The 20,699-nt window shown below is 40.1% G+C and overlaps 1 protein-coding gene and 1 long non-coding RNA gene across 14 annotated transcripts in view; one reads left to right on the top strand and one right to left on the bottom strand.

The window, feature by feature from the left end:
• KANSL1L (KAT8 regulatory NSL complex subunit 1 like) overlaps positions 1-20,699 on the top strand; it is a 140,041-nt gene that overhangs the window by 91,638 nt on the left and 27,704 nt on the right. The gene's annotated exons all lie outside the window — the stretch shown is intronic.
• Positions 15,092-20,699, bottom strand: part of LOC135966614 (uncharacterized) — a 31,696-nt gene continuing 26,088 nt past the window's right edge. Inside the window, exon 4 of one of the 2 annotated variants that reach the window (XR_012421443.1) lies at positions 15,092-15,628. This is a non-coding gene — a long non-coding RNA (uncharacterized lncRNA). The remainder of the gene's footprint in view (positions 15,629-20,699) is intronic. The other variant, XR_012421446.1, reaches the window with a different exon arrangement.

Genomic DNA, 20,699 nt, shown 5'->3' with positions numbered 1-20,699 from the left:
CCAATCAGTCATCTAAGCAGAAGCCAGGAACAGAGATAGGGTTATCCAGAAAGAATTTTGAGAGAACACTCCTGTGTTAATGCCATGGATTCCCTTGACATATGTGAGAATCCCACAAGGATTTTGAGAATTTTATGCCAGAAGCAACACTACCAGCTTAAACCAAAAGGGGCAAAGACGAGACAAAATGAAAAAGGTTGTCAGACCCCCAAAATTTTACAGGCAGGAAATGCACTGATAGAACAACTCAGTTGCAAACACTTATTACCCGTCAATAAAAAGGAAGGTAAATCAGACCTAAATGTGAAAGGAAAACAATAAAGCTTCTAGAAGAAAACACAGGAGAATGTCTTCATGTCCTCGGGGTGGTTGACTTCTTAAACAGAATACAAATATCACTAATCAGAAAAGATTGCTAATTTGGACTTTGTTAATTATGAATTAATTTTCATCAAAGACAGCATTAAGACAATACAGTATACACTGAGCAAAGACATCTGCATTGTCTGTGTGTGTGTGTGTATATGTTCAACATAGATTTTATATCCTGAATATATGTGTATATTTTAAAATGGCTAAAAAAAGAAAAAAAGAGATAAACAACCTAATTAAAAATAGGCATAAACACAGTTACATACTTTAAAATAGTAAAGTGATAACTTTTGTTATATGTATTTTACCACAATAAAAATTTTTTTAAATAAAAAATATGCGGCCAGGCGCAGTGGCTCACGCCTGTAATCCCAGCCTTTGGGAGACCGAGGCAGGTGGATCATGAGGTCAGGAGTTTGAGACCAGCCTGGCCAACATGGTGAAACCCCATCTTTACTAAAAATGCAAAAATTAGCCGGGTGTGGTGGCAGGTGCCTGTAATCTCAACTACTTGGGAGGCTGAGGCAGGAAAATTGCTTGAACCCGAGAGGCGGAGGTTGCAGTGAGCTGAGATTGCACCACTGCACACCAGCCTGGGCAACAGAGCAAGACTCCATCTCAAAATAAATAAATAAAATTAAAATTAAAATATGCATAAGACTTGAACAGATCTTTTGTAAAAGAGGATATCCAAATGGCCAATAAACATATGAAAATATGTTTAAAATCATTGCTTATCAAGGAAATGCAATTAATACTACATCTATCCTTTTTTGTTGTTGTTTTTTTTGGAGACAGGGTCTCATTCTTTCACCTAGGCTAGAGTGCAGTGAAGTGATCTCAGCTCACTGCAGCCTCAACCTCCAGGGCTCAAACTCTGAAACATTCCTCCCACCTCAGTCTCTGGAGTAGCTGAGACGACTGGCACATGCCACCATGCCCGGCCAATTTTTCCTTTGTATTTTTTGCAGAGATGAGGTTTCGTCATATTACCCAGGCTGGTGTCGAACTTCTGAGCTCAAGTATGTGCCCACCTTGGCCTCTCAAAGTGCTGGGATTACAGGTGTGTACTGCTGCACCCAGACTAACATACATCTTATTCTTATAACCCAGCAATTCCACTCTTAGGAACTCACTCAGGAATAATGAATACATATACACACAAAGGCCCTCCGGAGAAAGAGAGCAATAGAATATATATAGATATATAAGAGAAGATTTATTATGGGAATTGGCTCACATGATTATGGAGACCAAGAAGTTTCATAATATGCTGTCTGCCAGCTTGAGAACTAGGAAAAATTCCAGTGGTGTAATTCAGTCCAAGGCCAGAGCCCTAGGACCAGGAGGAGGAGGATGCCTCATATTAAGTACTGGAGTCTAAAGGCCAGAGATCCAGGAACACTGATGTCTGACTGAGGGCAGGAGAAGATGAATGTCCCAGCTTAAGAAGAAAGGGAATTTGCCCTTCCTCTGCCTTTTTGTTTTATTCGTGCTGTCATCAGATTAGGTGAGGGTGATCTTTACTCAGTCTACTGATTCAAATGTTAATCTGTTTTGAAAACACCCTCACAGATACACCTAGAAATAATGTTTTACCAGCTTTCTGGGCATCCATTCACTTAGTCAACCTGACACATAAAATTAACCATCACAGGGCTCATAACGGCTTTACTCATTAAAGCCCCAAACACAAAGCAATCTAAATGCCCACCAGCAGAATTGTGGTATATTTATACAGCAATATAAAGGATGGACTACTGTTAAAACAATAAAGATGTATCTCCCAGACAATATGTTGAGTGAAAGAAGAGAGAACAGGCCTGGTGTGGTGGCCAATGCCTATAATCCCAACACTTTGGGAAGGCTGATGGGGGAGGATCACTTGAGCCCAGGAGTTCAAGACCACCCTAGGCAACAAAGTGACACCCTGTCTCTACCAAAAAAAAAAAAAAAAAAATTAGCCAGGTTTGGTGGTTAGGGCCTGTGGTCCCAGCCACACAGGAGGCTGAGGCAGGAGCTTGCTTGAAGGAAGCTGAGGCTGCAGTGAATCATATCTGTGCCACTGCACTCCAGTCTGGGTGACAGAGTCAGACCCTGTCTCAAACAAAAACAAAAACAAAAACATACTCTATGATAAATACAAATAAAACTTACGGTGATGATAGAAATGAGAACTGTAGTTACTTCAGTGGAGCATGGGGGAAGAGTGTAGAAGTTGACCAGGAAAGGGCACAATCTAGGTTTTTGAATTGAAAATGTGTCATACGCTTGCTGGTGGTTACCAGGGCATATACCTATGTAAAAATTCATTATGCTATATATCTTTGCCATAGAAGTGGGCATGTGCCCCATGCTGCACATTCAGAGTAGCCTATCCCTGTTGTTTTGGCCATCTATTGTTGCATAACAAACTATCCCCAAATGTAGTGATTTAAAATCATTTTATATTATCTTTCATGATTCTGTGGATCACCTAAGTAGTTATTCTTCAGCCTTGCCTAAGGTCTCTCATACAGTTGTAGTAAGATTGTGACTGGGGTTAGCCATCTGGATGCTTGGATGGGCTGGAATAGCTGGGATTCTTTCACTCTCTGTGGCTCCCAGAAATGCAAATATAGAAGCTAACAGTTCTTCTTAAGACTGAATCCTAGAACTAGCACAGTGTTTTTCTGTTTAATTTATTAGTTAAAGTGACTCAGTGTAGGATTTAATATAGGAGGGACTATACAAGGGCAAGAATACTGGGAGTCATGGTTCATTGGGGCTATAATTGAAAACTACTACAGTCCATCCTCTGGTTCCCTCTTTCATATGTAAAAACCATTTAACCCCTTCTTCCAAGACCGCTGATATCTCAACCCATTATGGCATTAGGCTCAGGCTTGAAGTCTTGGACCTCATCATCAAGAATCATGTCCATGGCTGGGTGGAGTGGCTCAAATGCCTGTTATCCCAGCACTTTGGGAGGCTGAGGCGGGTGGATCACCTAAGGTCAGGAGTTTGAGACCAGCCTGGCCAACATGGTGAAACCCCGACTCTTCTAAAAATACAAAAATTAGCCAGGTGTGGTGGGTGCATGCCTGTAATCCCAGCTACTTGGGAGACTGAGGCGGGAGAATCCCTTGAGCCTGGGAGGCAGAGGTTGCAGTTATCGGGAGAACCCCATCCCCAATATTCAACGTGTGTTCTTTTCTCTTTCCCTAAGTGTCAGCTGGTCTGACAAATAAAGGGAAAGAGTGCAAAAGAGAGCAATTTTAAAGATGGGTGTCTGGGGGAGACAACACATGTCAGCAGGTTCCATGATCTCCCTGAGCCGTAAAACCAGCAAGTTTTTATTAGCGATTTTCAAAAGGGGAGGGAGTGTATGAATAGGGTGTGGGTCACAGAGATCACATACTTCACGAGGTAATAAAATATCACAAAGCAAATGGAGGCAGGGCGAGATCACAGGACGGGGTGAAATTAAAATTGCTAATGAAGTTTCAGGCACACATTGTCATTGATAACATCAGGGGACAGGGTTTGAGAGCAGACAACTGGTCTGACCAAAATTTATTAGGTCCTCATCCTAATAAGCCTGGGAATGCTACAGGAGACTGGGGCTTATTTCATCCCTTTGTCTTCGACCATAAAAGACAGCTGCCCCCAAAGAAGCCATTTTAGATGCCTACCCTCAGGGATGCATTCTTTCTTAGGGATGTTCCTTGCTGAGAAAAAGAATTCAGTGATATTTCTCCTATTTGCTTTTGAAAGAAGAGAAATATGGCTCTGTTCCACCCGGCTCAGTGGCAGTCAGAGTTGAAGGTCATCTCCCTTGTTCCCTGAACATTGCTGTTATCCTGTTCTTTTTTCAAGGTGCCCAGATTTCATATTGTTCAAGCACACCTGCTCTACAAACAATTTATGCAGTTAACACAATCATCACAGGGTCCTGAGGTGACATACATCCTCCTCAGCTTACGAAGATGACGGGATTCAGATTAAAGTAAAGAGAGGCATAGGAAATCACAAGGGTATTGATTGGGGAAGTGATAAGTGTCCATGAAATCTTCACAATTTATGTTCAGAGATTGCAGTAAAGACAGGTATAAGAAATTTTAAAAGTATTAATTTGGGGAACTAATAAATGTCCATGAAATCTTTACAATTTATGTTATTTTGCCTTGGCTTCAGCCAGTCCCTCTATTCAGGGTCCCTGACTTCCTGCAACAGCTGTGAGCCGAGATCGTGCCACTGCACTCTAGCCTGGATGACAGAGCAAAACTCTGTATCAAAAAAAAAAAAAAAAAAGAATCATGTCCAGGCACCTCAATTGAGAGGCAGGCAAACCTTTCTGAGGTGTTAATAAAGGGTCTTACAGTCTCATCCTTACATCTTGACACTGAGGCCACAGTTTTACTGGCAGTTCCCTGGATTTGGTCTTCTACTGTTACCATATCTAACTGTGAGAACCTTTTAGTGTGTGGAGTAGCTGGAAATGAGAAATAATATTTTTTAACTGGAAAGTACTGGCTCTATTTTCTCTAACTTCTGCTTGAAAATGTAACAGATGCTTTTTTCTTTTCTTTTTTTTTGGGGGGACAGAATCATGCTCTGTCATCCAGGCTGGCGTACAGTGGTGTGCGATCTTGGCTCACTGCAACCTCCACCTTCCAGGTCAAGTGTTTTTCCTGCCTCAGCCTCCCCAGTAGCTAGGATTACAGGCACCACCACCATGCCGGGCTAATTTTTGTATTTTTAGTAGAGACGGGGTTTCACCATGTTGGCCAGGCTGGTCTTGAACTCCTAACGTCAAGTGATCCACCTACCCGAAGTGCTGGGATTATAGGCATAAGCCACCATGCTTGGCCTAACAGCTTCTTTTTAAGATCATTTTGCACCATCCATACTTTATCATAGGCAAGTAAACGAAACCATCTGGCCCTTTGCACATTCTGCCTAGAAACCTTAGCTAACTCTATGAGTTCATAATGTACTCCTTCTATACTCCACATTTTTGTAAGGAAGTGTTACACTAATTTTTTTTATTATTATTATTTTTGGTGGGGGAGGGATGAGGTCTCACTCTGTCACATAGCCTGGAGTATAGTGGTACGATCATAGCTCACTGCAGCCTTGACCTACCAGGCTTAAGCAGTCCTCCCACCTCAGCCTCCCAAGTAGCTGGTACAAGCATGTATTACCACACCCAGCTAATTTTTAATTTTTTTGTAGAGACAAGGTATTTCTATGTTGCCCAGGCTTCTCTGGAACTCCTGGGCTCAAAAAATGATCCTCCTGCATTAGCCTCCCAAAGTGCTAGGATTACAGGCATGAGCCACTGCCCCAGCCTAATTTTTCTACTAGAGCAATAAGATGGAAGGGATAGAGGTATACTGATAGGCATAATTATTTAGAATAATTATTTGCAGAGGTTATTATCCCTTTGCTAGACAGGATTAATAAAAAGCATAAATTGTTATGCATTTTTTTACTTGACTTTGCTCATTTTACAACACTAATGATAATGTCAAATAATAATAGCTAATATTCATTAAGCAAGTATGTGTCAGGCATCATTTTAATTTCTGTATTAGTCCATATTCATGCCACTGATAAAGACATCCCTGAAACTCAGTAATTTATACAGGAAAAAGGATTTAATGGACTTACAATTCTACATGGCTGGGGACACTTTGCAATCATGGTGGAAGGCAAGGAGGAGCAAGTCATGTCTTACATAGATGGCAGTAGGCAAAGAGAGAGAGAACTTGTGCAGGGGAACTCCTCTTTTTAAAACTACCAGATCTCGTGAGACTTACTCACTATCACAAGAACAGCAAGGGAAAGCCTTGCCCGCATGATTCAATTACCTCCCACTGATCCCTCCCACAACATGTGGGAATTCAAGATGAGATTTGAGTGAGGACACAGCCAAACCATATCATTCCACCCCGATCCCTCCCAAATCTCATGTCCTCACATTTCAAAATCAATCATGCCTTCCCAACACTCCCAGAGTCTTAACTCATTTCAGCATTAACTCAGAAGTCCACAGTCCAAAGTCTCATTCGAAATAAGGCAAGTCCCTTTCGCCTGTGAGCCTGTAAAATCAAAAGCAGGTTGGTTACTTCCTAGATACAATGAGGGTACAGTAATTGGGTAAATATGGCCATTCCAAATGGGAGAAATTGGCCCAAAACAAGGGGGCTACAGGCCCCATACAAGTCCAAATTCCAGCAGGGCAGTCAAAGCTCCAAAATGATCTCTATGACTCCATGTCTCACACCTAGGTCACACTGATGCAAGAGGTGGGCTCCCGTGGCCATGGACTCCTGTGGCTTTGCAGAGTATAGCCCCCTCCTGGCTGCTTTCACAGTCTGGCATTGAGTGTCTGTGGCTTTTCCAGGTACACAGTACAAGCTGTCTGTAGATTACCATTCTGGAGTTTGAATGAGAGTGGCCATCTTCTCACAGCTCCACTAGATGGTGCCCCAGTAGGGGCTGTTTATGGGGGCTCTGACCCCACATTTCCCTTCTGCACTCCCCTAGCAGAGGTTCTCCATGAGCACCCCACTACTGCAGCAAATTTCTGCCTGGATATCTAGGTGTTTCCATACATCTTCTGAAATCTAGACAGAGGTCCCAAACCTCTTTACTTCTGTGCACTTGCAGGCTCAACACCACGTGGAAACTGCCAAGGTTTGGGCTTGCACCCTCTGAAGCCACAGCCTGAGCTCTACATTGACCCCTTTCAGCTATGGCTGGCAGCTGGGACACAGGGCACCAAGTTCCTAGGCTGCACACAGCACAGCGACCGTGGGCCCAGCCCATAAAATCACTTTTTCTTCCTAGCCTGTGATGGGAGGGGCTGCTATGAAGACCTGTGACATGCAGTGGAAACATCTTCCCCATTGTCTTGGGAATTAACATTTGGCCCCTCATTACTTATTCATCTTTCTGCAGCCAGCTTGAATTTCTCCTCAGAAAACAGGATTTTTCTATTGTATTGTCAGGCTGCAAAGTTTCCAAACTTTTTTGCTGTTTCCCTTTTAAAACTGAATGCCTTTAACAGCACCCAAGTCACCTCTTGAATGCTTTGCTGCTTAGAAATTTCTTCCGCCAGATACCCTAAATCATCTCTCTCAAGTTCAAAGTTCTACAGATCTCTAGGGCAGGGACAAAATGCCACCAGTCTCTTTACTAAAACATAATGAGTCACCTTTGCTCCAGTTCCCAACAAGTTCCTTATCTCCATCTGAGACTACCTAAGCCTGGATTTCATTGTCCATATCATTATTAGTACTTTGGTCAAAGTCATTCAACAAATCTCTAGGGAGTTCCAAACTTCCCCACATTTTTCTGTTTTCTGAGCCTTCCAAGCTGTTCCAGTCTCCCAGTTCCAAAGTTGCTTCCACATTTTTGGGTATCTTCTCAGCAGCACTCCACTCTGTTGGTGCCAATTTACTGTATTAGTCCATTTTCATGCTGCTGATAAAAACATACCCGAGACTGGGAGGAAAAGAGACTTAATAGAGTTACGGTTCCACGTGGCTGGTGATGCCTCTCAATCACGGCCCAAGGTGAAAGGCATATCTCACATGGTGGCAGACAAGAGAAGACAGCTTGTACAGGGTATCTTCTCTTTTTAAAACCATCAGATCTCATGAGACTTATTCACTATCACAAAAACAGCACAGGAAAGACCCACCCACATGATTCGATTACCTCTCCCCAGTCCCTCCCACAACACATGGGAATTCAAGATGAGATTTGGGTGGGGACACAACTAAACCATATCAACTTCTAAATGCTTTAAATATATTTTTAATTTGATATTCATACCCCATTTTACTTAGAGAAACTGAAGTATAAAGTGGAATGAGAAGATACACATATTTAGCGCTATTTAAATGAATATGCATACAAATGTGGTAGTTTTCTCTTAAGTGTTAATGCCGGATCTTAACACTACTTGTTTCATAAGCTTGATTTCTACATCTGATTTGAATCTTTTATGAGTTTTTCAGACTGTTTCTTTCTATGACTAGCCCATATAATCAATTGTTAAAATGTCACATAGTTTCTAAGGCTGTTAAAGAATGTTTGGCTCTCTTATTCTAAGAGAATCACATCTTTGGTGTCTAAGCCAGTTTATTCATTACTGGTACACTTTAGTTTATGCTTGGAGAATCTATGCTTTTTTTGTGTTTGATAATGTTGCTTTATCTACCTAAAATATAGATGTATCTTTAGATACAGAAAATACACTGGTAGGCATAGCTAGATGTGAACATGTTCTTCAGAATAATACTCTAATATAATTCTTAAAATATAAATGTGGCTAATAGCATTCTTTAAAATTTCACTTGCAATTAATAATTTAAAAATGTTTATCTGATCATAATATGTTTCTTCAGCTCCTTCTTGATAGTATTTATACCCAGTTACCATGCAACCTTAGGCCCTATACTGTTGATGTCTCAGCCGTAGATAACAGAAGGCACCCTGATTAACTCCTGGCAAAGGAAGTTCTCTTTCCCACTGGGAAAAGTGAACACAGGCCTCTGGCATCCAAAGTTAGAATTCCTAATACAGTTTCTATAGAAGCAGGTTGTAGGTGATTGGACATACAAATTGTTTATATAGGAAGCTAACAGTTACAATAATTATATTTTGAGTTAGGGCAGTCTACTTACTGTATTATAAGATTTTAGTTAATAAACCTGAATGTTTGAGCAAGGATAGGTCAAGAAGTGTATTCAGTCACTTCGATCAGAGGTTACTTTATATGAAATTAATAAAAGTAGAGATAGTTGGTTGAAAGTAGGGAAAAGCTCAGAGTTTTATTTGGTCATGCTCCCAATCACCTTCCTCCATACTGGGGGTGGGGAGTAGCAGTGGCGATTACTTCTTCTCTATTAATACTTGCAGCCCTTGAGCAATAATAAATAAATTGATGTGATGTAAATATCAGAAACATGACCTGGAAGGAAGTTTTAAATAAATGAAACTTTATTTGCAGGACACTCACTCACTTATCTTTTATTATCCCCCTCATGGGGTTCCCACCCCTCTGGTATCTAGTGATGTTATGTATGCTTCCTGTTTGCTCATGGTATTCTTCAGATTACCCAACTCTTTTCTTTTCCTCTTATTTCTGTACAAATATAACTAGACTGTTTTGTCACTAGTTGACCCGCTAATCTCTGGTAAGCTGTTTACCAATGATACTGTTACTCTGAAGAATGCTATTTGCATATCGAGACGCTGGTCTTGCAGAAATAGTAAATTCAATTCAAAATGGTCACATTATTAGATTATGGAATGTTGGGTGGGAAACTATTTTGAGCAGGATAATCTTTTCATTTTTTATGAATTTTAGCATGTAATTCACAAGCCATTTCATATTTATGAAAACAGCTGTAGTGACCTAACATGTATAAATTGAAGTAAAATTAATGAATATTATAACCTTTATGAAATAAGGCAGAACTATTCCTATTTTAATTTGTTCATCTGTGATCTTTTATCTGTCTCCTATGGCAGATTTGCAGAAGTAGTGTTTGTAGTCTGTATCATCATTGTTATTTCATAGATTCTCAAATCATAATGCTGAGTGGTTTAATAAGATAATCCAGTGGTATGAATTAAGGTATATATAATAATTTCATTTGAAAGTTTCATTTCCTTTTTAAGATGTGAATGATTAGGTTTGTAAACTTTATGTGAATGCAGGCCACTTTTTTGAACAAATAATAGAAGATTTTAAAGAAAAATAAGATATCATCTCATAGAAATTTAAATTCTTACTGGAAGCTGGGCATGATAGCTCACGCCTGTAATCCTAGCATTTTGGGAGGCTGAGGTGGGTGGATCACCTGAGGTCAGGAATTCGAGACCAACCTGGCTAACTTGGTGAAACCCTGTTTCTACTAAAAATACAAAAAATTAGCCATGCATGGTGACACGCGCCTCTAATCCCAGCTATTCGGGAGGCTGAGGCAGGAGAATCGCTTGAACCCAGGAAGTGGAGGTTGCAATCAGCCGAGATCATGCCATTGCACTCTAGCTATCCCCCCCCCCCCCAAAAAAAAGTTACTTAAGTAGTATTTTTATGCTGCTGGGAAGGCAACTCTTTCTTTGGTGCCACACCTACTGCAGCATCTGCTTTAGAAAATGGGAATTATCTTAGTTGAGGATTTCCTTACCTTGCTGTAACAATTCTGTACTCCAGGGACTTCTATGGGTTGACTTGGAGATACAAATTTATAGCATGTATAACATATTTCTGTGAGAAAATATGCATTATATAATTGTAGATAAATTTGAAAGGTACCAAATTAAAAAGAGTCTAAAAGTTATTTTTTGTAGGGAAGCAGCACATTTTGGTGGTTTCATACATAAGTTCTAGAAGACACACTGGATTGTAGTCCTTGTTCTACTTTTTAATAGTGTGCAGTACTGTGCAAATTACTTACTACTTTGTTTTCCTCATCCATAAAAATAGGGCTACCTTCATATGGCTACATTCAGCTGGAGGGCCAGCTGTGCTGGAGGAAGTGGGACTCACTTGCTTTTCTGGCAGGTGGTGCTGGCTGTTGGTTGGGGCAACTCAGTTCTCGTTGTGGCCTCTCATGCTGCATTAGCTAGAATGGCTTCCTTCCATGGTACCTCAGGACAGTGCTCCAATATGACAAGGAGGAAGTTACATGCCTCTTGAAGCCTAGGCTCCAGATCTTTTTTTTTTTTTTTTGAGACAGAGTCTTGCTCTGTCACCTAGGCTGGAGTGCAGTGGCGTGGTCTCAGCTCACTGCAAGCTCCACCTCCTGGGTTCATGCCATTCTCCTGCCTCAGCCTCCCGAGTAGCTGGGACTACAGGTGCCTGCCACCACGTCTGGCTAATTTTTTTGTATTTTTAGTAGAGACAGGGATTCACTGCGTTAGCCGGGATGGTCTCGATCTCCTGACCTCGTGATCCGCCTGTCTCGGCCTCCCAAAGTGCTGGGATTACAGGCGTGAGCCATAGCGCCCAGCCCTTTTGTTTGTTTTTTTGAGAAAGACTCTCACTTTCTCTCCGAGGCTGGAGTGCAGTGTCAGCGATCTCGGCTCACTGCAACCTCTGCCTCCAGGGTTCAAGTGATTCTCATGCCTCAGCCTCTCGAGTAGCTGGGATTGCAGGCGGGTGCCACCATCCCCAGCTAATTTTTGTATTTTTAGTAGAGATGTGATTTCACCATGTTGGCCAGGCTGGTCTTGAATTCCTGGCCTCAAGTGATCTGGCCACCTTGGCCTCACAGAATACTGGGATTACAGGTGTGAAATACCACACCCAGCCCAACAGATCTTAAACAACATAATTTTCACTGCATTCTGTAGGACAAAGCAAGTGACTTGGTCAGCCTAGATTCAAAGGGATGGAGAAATAAGGGCATACACACAGGGATGGAAGAAATTTGTGACCTTAATATTAAACAATCTTTGCCTTGGCCTCTGCTTTGGGACACAAGGACAACTCGCTGAATCAGCAATGAAGAAACGAAAAAAAAGGCTACTTCTAGAGGTGTGTTTATATTAAATAAGAAAATACATTTGAAAGATACTTAGCTCAGGCCTGGCATGATGGCTCATGCCTGTAATCCAAGCTTTGGGAGGCTGAGGCAGGCAGATCACTTGAGGTTAGGAGTTCGAGACCAGCCTGGCCAACATGGTGAAACTCTGTCTCTACTAAAAATATAAAAATTAGCTGGACATGGTGGCGCATGCCTGTAATCCCAGCTACTTAGGAGGCTGAGACACAAGAATTGCTTGAACCAGGGATGCAGAGACTGCAGTGAACTGAGATTGCACCAGTGCACTCCAGCCTGGGTGACACAGCAAGACTGTCTCAAAGAAAAAAAAAAAAAAAAAAAAAAAAAAAATTATTTACTCAGTGCCTGGCATATAAATCCTCATCAAATGTGAATGATGTTGATGATGATAATGATTTAATGATTGGCACAACATCAGGGAATCAGTGATGGTTTTGGTGTGGAGGAGTGAAATGATAAAAGTATTACTTTTGAAAGATTAATTTGGTTCCTTGGACAGTACCATTTGCAGTGGGTGGAGAATGGAGGAACAGAAATTAGCTAAGAGAGGCTGTGTGCAATGGCTAGGTGAAGGTTCCCAAACCTCAGTTCTTGACTTCTGCACAGGTTCACCACCACATGTAAGCTGCCAAGGCTTGGGGCTTGCACCTTCTGAAGTAATGGCCTGAGCTGCACCTTGGCTCCTTTTAGCCATGGCTGGAACTGAAGCAGCTGGGATGCAGGCACCATGTCCCAAGGCTGCACTGAGCAGGGGGACCCTGGGCCCAGCCCACAAAACCATTTTTCCTCCTAGTCTCCAGGCCTGTGATGGGAGGGGCCGCCGTAAATGTTGCTGACATGCCGTGGAAACATTTTCCCGATTGTCTTGGTGATTAACTTTCTGTTGCTTGTTACTTATGCAAATTTCAGCAGCAGGCTTTAATTTCTTTCTGGTAAATGGGTTGTTCTTTTCTACTGCATTGTCAGGCTGCAAATTTTCCAAACGTTTATGCTCCATTTCCTCTTGAATGCTTTGCCACTTAGAAATTTTTTCCACCAGATACTCGAAATCATCTTTCTCAAGTTCAAAGTTCCACAGATCTCTAGGGCAGGGGTAAAATGCTGCCAATCTCTTTTCTAACACAGGGCAAGAATCACCTTTATTCCAGTTCCCAACAAGTTCCTCATCTCCATCTGAGATCACCTCAGCCTGGACTTCACTGTCCATATCTCTATCAGCATTTTCATGAAAGCCATTCAGCAATTCTCTGGGAAGTTCCAGACTTTCCCACATGTACCTGTCTTGTGAGCCTCCAAGCCTCTAGGAAGTTCCAAATAAGTTCCAAACTTATCCACATTTTTCTGTTCTCTTCTGGGCCCTCTAAACTGTTCCAGTCTGTTCTGTTACCCAGTTCCAAAGTCGCTTCCACATTTTCCAGTATCCTGATAGCAGCACCTCACTCTTTGCAGTACCAATTTACTGTGTTAGTCCGTTCTCACCCTGCTGTAAGGACATATCCAAGACTGGGTTTTTTAAAAAGGAAAGAGGTTTGACTCACAGTTCAGCATGGATGGGGAGGCTTCAGGAAACTTACATTCATGGAAGAAGGGGAAGCAAACATGTACTTCTTCACATGGTGGCAGGAAGAAGTACCGAGCAAAGGGGAAAAAGCTCCTTATAAAACCATCTCATGAGAACTCCCTATCACAAGAACAGCAGCATGGGGGTAAACACCCCTATGATTCAATAACCTCCCACTGGGTCCCTCCCATGACATGTGGGGATTATGGGAACTACAATTCAAGATGAGATTTGAGTGGAGACACAGCCAAACCATATTACTGATACACAGAAAAGAAACACAGCTGATTTTTATGTACTGATTTTGTACTCAGCAATTTTTCTGAATTCATTTAATAACTGTAGTAACCTTGTTTGTTCTTCGGGGTTTTCTATATCTAGGAACATGTCATCTACAAATAGGGAGTATTTTCTTTCTTTCTTCTTTGTCTTTCTCCTTTTTGTCTTTCCCTTTCCCATTTCCCTTCCTTTCCCCCTTCCGTTCTTTTCCCCCTTCCCTTTCTTTCCCTTTCCCCTCCTCTTCCCCTTTCCTACCCTTCCTTCTTCCCTTTCTTTTTATTTCTTTTTCTTGCCTAATTGCTTTGGCTAGAACTTCTAGTGCAATGTTGAGTATCAGTACCAGATCTTAGAGGGAGAGCTTTTAGTCTTCCTCACTGAGTATGATATAAACTGTGAGTTTTTCATGCCCTTTATCATGTTGAGGAAGTTCAGTCTACATGTTTGTGAGTATGTCTCTTAGAATCCCAGAAGCTGAATTGCTGGGACAAAGAGTATTTACATTTATAAATTTTAATTTTTTTTTGCCAAATTGCCATCAATAGAATTGAACCAAATTACATTCCCACCAGAATGCATGAGACTGCCTGTTTGCCAACATCTTTATAACACAGTAAATTATTAAAATTTTGGGTTTTGCCAATACAATAGGTAGAAAATGGTGTTATAGTCTAGTTTCAATTTTTTTTTTTTTTTTGAGACGGACTCTTGCTCTGTCGCCCAGGCTGGAGTACAGTGGTGCGATCTCGGCTCACTGCAAGCTTTGCCTCCCTAGTTCACGCCATTCTCCTGCCTTAGCCTCTTGAATAGCTGGGACTACAGGCACCTGCCACCATGCCTGGCTAATTTTTTGTATTTTTTTTTTTTTTTTGGTAGAGATGGGGTTTCACTGTGTTAGCCAGGATGGTCTCAATCTCCTGACCTCATGATCCGCCCGCCTCGGCCTCCCAAAGTGCTGGGATTACAGGTGTGAGCCATCGTGCCTGGCCATCTAGTTTCAATTTACATTTATTTTAATATGAGTTAGATTGACCATTCTTTGCATATGTTTAAGAGCCATTATATATTTCTTTCTTTCTTCAAGAGCCATTATATTTTCTTTCATTTATATAATGTAAACTGATTATACCGTTTGCTCGTTTTTCTGTTGAGGATTTGTTGCCTTTTTCATATTGATTTGTAGGAGCTCTTTATCTATATTAGGAAAATTGTATTTTATTACATTTTTTTCTGATATATACATACATATTAAGGAAATTTGCCTTTTGTTTTTTATGACTTTTTTTTCACAGTCTTTTCTCTTTAATTGTTTTCTTTCTGTGCAGAAGATTTTTTTAAATGTGATTGATCAACCTTTTCATTATACTTTTTGGGTTTTGAGTCAGAATTCAAAATTGTTCTTATTTTGAGTTACAAAATAATTATCTTGTATTTTTTTTTCTGTTTGTTTATTTGTGTTGACATGAATCTTGGTTTGTTTCCCACGCTGGAGTGCAATGATGTGATCTTGGCTCACTGTAGCCTTCGCCTCCCAGGTTCAAGCAATTCTCCTGCCTCAGCCCCCCCAAGTAGCTGAGAGTACAGGTGCCTGCCACAATGTCTAGCTTATTTTTGTATTTTTAGTAGAGACAAGGTCTCACCATGTTGGCCAGGCTGGTCTTGAACTCCTGATCTCAAATGATCTGGCCACCTCAGCCTCCCAAAGTTGGGATGCTGGGATTACAGGCATGAGCCACCACGTCTGGCCCGTTTGTTTTCACTAGAGATTATTTTATTGCCCAATGTTAATTGTTCGGGAGAAGTTTGGAAGGACTAAACAGCCATTGTAATCCAAATGATACTTCACCTATGACCAAAAAAAAATGAACCATTATCTTCCCTTCAGGCCCTCAAATAAACTTGAAGTTACCTGATAAAAAGCATTATACACATTGCATTTAAATGGCTATAGTTCTTAATATGCTCTCATTTATGCTGTCCTTTCATATTGATGAGCATAAGGTTAGTTAGCATCTGCTTAACATCAATGAGACTTGAGAGATGCAGAATTCCACTAGGTTAAGCCTGCCAAGTTGACAAGTCCCATTCACATATGCAAAGCCGACATATGCAAAATTTAATTGTCTTTCCATTTAGGAAGGACTCCTATTGAGGAAGCAGACCCTCATGTACAATAGCAGAGGCATATACAACTATTTAGAATAGCTTACTTATTTGTCTTTCCTTCTTTCTTTTCTTCCTTCCCTCCTCCTCCTATCTTCTAGTAAAGAAATATTAAGTACCTACTGTGTGCCACACACTGCCTAGGCATTGGAGATAATCATGGTGAGCATGATAGAAAGAGTTCCTACCTTCATAGAGTTTATATTTAATTGAGGGAAAAAGTGTAAATGTTAACTAATGCTGTGCTTTGGGGAAAAAAATAGAACTAAAGTAAGGAGATAGAGAATTCTAGGAGAAAGGAGTTTATTTCAGATAGGAGAGTCAGAAGTACTTTCTGGAATAACTGACGTTTGCTTAGAGACTTGATTGAAGTGAGAAGGGAACAAACCACACAGAGATCTAGAGGTAAAGCATTTCCAGTATTTCTGAGTCATTAAACATATGAGGAAAAGCCATCAGCAAGAAGGAGAATATAGCTGACCTTGGAAGAAATTAATAATTCAAAGAACAGAAAATAACTTCCACAGCAGCTTGTTGTACTAAAGAAACAATCATGAAACAAAACAAAAAAAAAAAAGTGCCTTTAGAAATTTAAAATAAGGCCTGGTGTGATGGCTCAGGCCTGTAACCCCAGCACTTTGGGAGGCTGAGGTAGGAGGATCTCTTAAGCCCAGGAATTAAAACCAGCCTAGGCAACATAATGAGATACTGTCTCTACAGAAAATTTAAAAATGATCCAGGTATGGTGGTGTCCACCTCTAGTCCCAGCCACTCTGGAGGATAAGGTGGGAGGACTGCTTGAGCCAGGCAGTGGAGGCTGTAGTGAGCCTTGATAGATCGTGCCACCACACTCCACCCTGGATGACAGCAATACCTTGTCTCAAAAAAAAAAAAAAAAAAAGAAAGTACGAAAGAAATTTAAAATAAAATAACTAGAATTAAAATTTTAGTATAAGAACTAGAAAATAGAGTCAAATAAATCTCCCAGAACACAAAGAAAAATTATACATGACTATTTCCACAGCTAAAATGAAGACATGAAGTCTACAGTTTGATAAGGCCCACAAACTTTTGAGCATTATGAATTAAATAAACAGCCCACACTTAAACAGATTCCTATGAAATTTCTGAATATCTAGAACATAAGATGTTAAAGCTTCTCAAGGGAAAACAGCTAACAAAAGCAAATTATGACCTATAATGGGTAAGAATGAAACTGCCATTGAAATTCTCATTAATGACTCCAGATGCTAGATGAAAATAGAAAATTGTCTTTAAAGTTCTGAAGGAAAATTTTTTTGATTGTAGGGGTGAAATAAAACTGTCATTATTTTCACATGACGTAATTTCATAGAAAATCCAACAGAATCAAAAAATTAGAACTATTTTTCCACATTAGTAATAACCAGTTAAAAATATATTAAAAAACAAGTTACATTCCCAAAAGCATACTGTCAATTTTCTAAGAATTGACTATATATATATGACTACTATGGAAACAAATATAAAGCTTTTATATAAGATATAAAGACTTAAAAGTGGGAGACATTCGGTTTCCTGAATTTAAAGTAATCTTAGTCAGAATACCAGCTGTCTATTTTGGAAACTTAACATTCAAAAGTGAATATGGACAAATAAAGGTCCATGAAGAGAAGGGAAGGAGGGTGGACAGGACTACCAGATACTGACTTACAGTAATACAGTATGTGGGAACTAGCTCAAGTATAAACAAATGGGCCCAGAATGAGTTCTCCATAGCAATACTATTTATGTAATTTAAATATTAAAATATGTTAAAGGCTCAAGTGATCCTCCTGCCATGAAACGTTCATCATGTACATTCCATGCACACTTGAAAAGAGTGTATGGGCTGGATATGGTGGCTCATTCTTGGGATCAGGAGTTTCAGACCAGCCTGGGAAACATGGGGAAACCCTGTCTCTACAAAAAAATACAAAAATTAGCTGGGCATGGTGGTGTGCACCTATAGTCCCAGCTATTTGGGAAGCTGAGGTGGAAGGATCACTTGAGCCCTGGAGTGGAGTGTGGCACAATCACAGTTCCCTGCAGCCTCAACCTCCTGGGCTCAAGTGATCCTGCACCTCTGCCTCCCAAGTACCTAGGACTATAGGTGTGTGCCACTGTGCCCAGCTAATTTTTTTTTTTTTTTTTTCTGTAGAGAGGGTCTCACTATGTTGCCCCAGGCTGGTCTTGAACTCCTTGGGCTCAAGCTATCCTCCTGCTGTGGCCTCTCAAAATGCTGGGATTATAGGTGTGAGCCACTGCACCTGCCACTCTTTAAAGTTTTAGGCATCCACTATAAGGGAGACTACTATATTTACACAGCTGCTTCAGCAGTCTACTGGCTAGCGCTTGAGTGGTATGTCTGCTTTTGCTTTTTACCTATTACTTTATATTTAAAGTGGTTTTCTTGTGGATGTTATATATTTGGGTGTGGCTTTTTTATCCAATCTGAAGTTTCTGCCTTTTAATTAGAAGTGCTTAGACCATTTATACTTGATGTAATTTTGATAGGGTTAGGTTTAAATTGACCATCTTGCCATTTGTTTTTTATTTTTCCCATGTTTTGTGTTTTTTTCTTATGCTTTTTTTCCAACCCCTGTAATTAATTGTTTTTAAATTTGTCTGTTGTTTCACTCTATGCATACATAGATTATTATTTAGCAAAAGATTAAAAGATACCCTAAGAGGATTTCTGGAGCCTTTCTCTGCTTCTTTTCTGGCATTCTGTTCTGCAAGTTACAGCTGCCTTGTTCTTCCCCAACTCAAATATCTATCTCTGCCAGTCAGCTAGACTGCTACTCCCTACCTGAGCCACCTTGTTTGTGCCAAAGTCTGGGAATATACCACCATGCAACAAACTGGTAGATATACAGGATTGCCTCATTTGTTGTTCATTTCCCAGAGATACCACTCATGTGTTGCCTATGGTCCAAGTTCTGAAAACAGTTGTTTGACATCAGTCCTATAGCTGTTCTTCATGGGCAGAAATGAAAATGCCTTTTCTACTGTCAAAACTGATTTTTTAATAGCAACTCCAATTGTAGCTATTGCTTAATATCTTTTCTCCACAAGTTTGAAAGTGTCTGTGATCATCTCTGTCACACATTGCATTCCTTGAGAAGCACTATAATGTCTAGTTTCTTATTTTAGCTTCTGATTTCCTATTATAGTATGCCAGCCAACAAAATCATTTTATCGAAAGAAAATTTTTCTTTTAAAGATAGGGTCTCACTCTGTTGCCCATATTGGACTCAAACTCCTGGGCTCTAGTGATCCTCCCACCTAGCCTCCCTGAGACAGTTTTTTAAAGGTCAGAGTGACCTTTCAGTTGCTAGGTCCAATTCTGCACTTCTGACTCCAGTGATATGGTAGGAACGTTACCGTAGAAAAACCTCCAGGTACCACAAAATAGAATGTAAAATAGAAAGAATATTTTGTACAATACAGAAATCATCTGGTTAAAAAAAAATGCTCAGAATAAGAGAAAGGGAGAGGAAAGAGAAGTGTGGTGGGGGGCAGAAGAGAAACATACTAAGAATCCAGAGAAAGAAGTGACCCATTGAAGTCTGAAGCTTTCTTATGAGTATTTTCCAATTAAACTCCATAGAAGTTTTTATTTGATATTCCTGAGAGTGACTGGAGGCAAAAACCTGGAAGATGTGAGGAATCATTTTAGAAATTCTGCATAAAGCCAAGAGTCTCCAATGGCAGGCTATAGACTTTGTGAATGGGTGAACTAGAACTCAGATCTACTGCACAGAGATGCAGAGAATTTGCCTTTCTTAGCCTTGGGCTGTGGTTGAAAAGGGAAAATAGAGTGTCTACGTAGAATTTAAAATAAGAAGTCAGGCCTCTTTTATTTTTGAAGTTTGAAATCATGCTACTCAAGTGTTTTTGTTTTTGTTTTAAAGATAAAAATTGGGTTTTAAAATAGGTTAGAACAGTAGTTCTAGATGACTGGCTCAGACAATAGACATCCTTTCTAGGGGAATAAACTCTCAACAGAAGCTTCCAAATATCCCATGAACAAAGTTTCAACAAAAATGAATTCCCAATAAGAAGAAAAAAAAAATCACAGAACACACAAGATGAGAGTCAGTAGAAATGAACAAACAAAAAACCATACACATATGTGTTAATATATGCATGCAAATGTATGAATATACAAAATAAATCTCTTAAAATGTTTGTGTGTGTGTGTGTGTGTGTGTGTATATATATGGAAGAAATTAATTGGAAGTATATATATATATACACACATACACATACACAAACATTTTAGAGATATTGTATAAATATGTATACATATATATACACACATATACACACACATATTCCTACAAAATAACTTCAAATATTAGAATTATCCTATACAAAATGTAAAAGTAAGTAATTTTTTTAAGGAAAATACATCAGAAAATTGCTAGTATGATTAAAAAGTGTATAGACAGAGCTAAAGAGAGAACTGAGTTGAAAGATTGAGCTCAATAAAATTACACAAAAGCACAGAGAGAAATAATAAATGGAAATTGAAAAAATAATTAATAAAAATAAAGGTTAGAGGAGAAAGTCTAACTTAGGTCCCCAGAAGCTGGCTTCTGCAACCACTATTACCCTGAAGCTCTGGCAGGAAGTTTCAGATTTGATGCAAATGCCAGTAATGATAGTTATGGGGGATGCTTTTGGTGATGTTTTAGGAGGCGTGAAGCACATGGCCAGTTTTCACTTCA

This window comes from Macaca fascicularis, chromosome 12, assembly GCF_037993035.2.
Source record: "Macaca fascicularis isolate 582-1 chromosome 12, T2T-MFA8v1.1".
Classification (NCBI taxonomy): domain Eukaryota; kingdom Metazoa; phylum Chordata; class Mammalia; order Primates; family Cercopithecidae; genus Macaca; species Macaca fascicularis.
Note: the sequence above shows the minus strand (reverse complement) of the source record. Positions and strands in the feature narration are given on the sequence as shown.